This window comes from Octopus bimaculoides, chromosome 8, assembly GCF_001194135.2.
Source record: "Octopus bimaculoides isolate UCB-OBI-ISO-001 chromosome 8, ASM119413v2, whole genome shotgun sequence".
Classification (NCBI taxonomy): domain Eukaryota; kingdom Metazoa; phylum Mollusca; class Cephalopoda; order Octopoda; family Octopodidae; genus Octopus; species Octopus bimaculoides.
The window spans coordinates 19555112-19556522 of record NC_068988.1 but is presented as its reverse complement, the minus strand read 5'-3'; the positions used below and the strand labels follow the sequence as shown (position 1 = coordinate 19556522).

Here is a 1411-nt window from a genome sequence, read left to right as displayed (position 1 = left end):
ATAAGTATACACGATGTACAACGTTTGTCTCATATTGCTAGTCTTCACTGAAAATTGCGAAACAGGATCTTTTCGATTCCTTTCATACCTTAACGATGGAAATGCATGAAATTACAACGACACATGATAACCGCTTTTTGCAATAAATTTATGAAACCAGATCTTTATCGATTTAGAAAATATTTAAATTTTACTTCATTGTGTACATGATGTTTATGTTTACAAACATACAAATACACACACAAACACACTCTCTCTCTCTCTCTCTCACACACACACACAAACAGACATCTACTTTCAGCCCCAAATACGCAGGTATGTGTTTATGATATATTCACAGATGCTTTCATACATAGACAGACACACCTAAACAAACCAACCCACACACAAATATAGATATATATATACAAAGACAAATGCTTACACAAACACGCACGCACGTACACACACACACACACACTTGGACGCACTCACCTTATAATATGAAATGACGAGAAATACAACACTTAGTTCCAGTGGGAAAGATTTATTTAAGATTGCAACAGCTGGCACCACATATTTGGTTATTCAAATTTCGAGTTCCAGATCTTCATTTTGGATATGAAGTGCAGTAGAAGTAAACTATATTTTACTTTCAATACGTTTAAAACTCTTACCTTTCATTTCTTTTATTGGTTTCAATTATTGGACTACGGCCATATTGGGGCACCTACAATTATACGAATGCGGATCACCAGTAAATTTCGCTCAAATGTGAAAGACTGGAGTGAATACGAACATTTGGCATTGCAATTACATTTCTATAGGTTTGCCATTTACAATTGACTCTCAGTCAAATTTTGATTCCAAATGTCAACCAGCGTGTAAACATAATGGGAACACTCTTTCACAATCTTCGACCAATACAAGTATTTGTTTTTGTTTTCTGCCTTAAAATTTTTTTTCTTTCATTTCTTTCCACCCATTTTCTACTTTTCTTTTGTTCTAATCAAATGGGTAGTTATATATTCTTCCTATATACCCTAAACAATGTATGGAATTTACCGCTTCTCGGCCCCAGCCTGATGATCAGACACGTGAAATTCGAATAACCATAACTACCAGCTGTTGCTGTGGTTCCGTATCTAATTGCAATTGGACACCACGGCAGAGCATGCAATAATAAAAGCGATGGGGAAACGTAGGCTGGGAACAGTGCATAATACCTACATCTTGAGTTTATCATAATTCATTCTACATTATCTCTGTATATTTAAACTATTAATTCTCCTAAGAACTATAACAATGACAAACCATCACATTGACAGTAGACAGATTGATGATACCCTTAAGTGAAGCTCTAAACAGAGCACCGGGAATTATAAATCGAACGACAGAGACGCGATACACCATATATATATATATATATATA

General features: G+C 35.0%; 1 long non-coding RNA gene across 1 annotated transcript in view; it reads right to left on the bottom strand.

Annotated features, from left to right (window-relative positions):
• LOC128248507 (uncharacterized) overlaps positions 1-1411 on the bottom strand; it is a 54150-nt gene that overhangs the window by 39629 nt on the left and 13110 nt on the right. The window contains exon 2 of the long non-coding RNA XR_008264677.1: positions 657-709. This is a non-coding gene — a long non-coding RNA (uncharacterized LOC128248507). The remainder of the gene's footprint in view (positions 1-656; positions 710-1411) is intronic.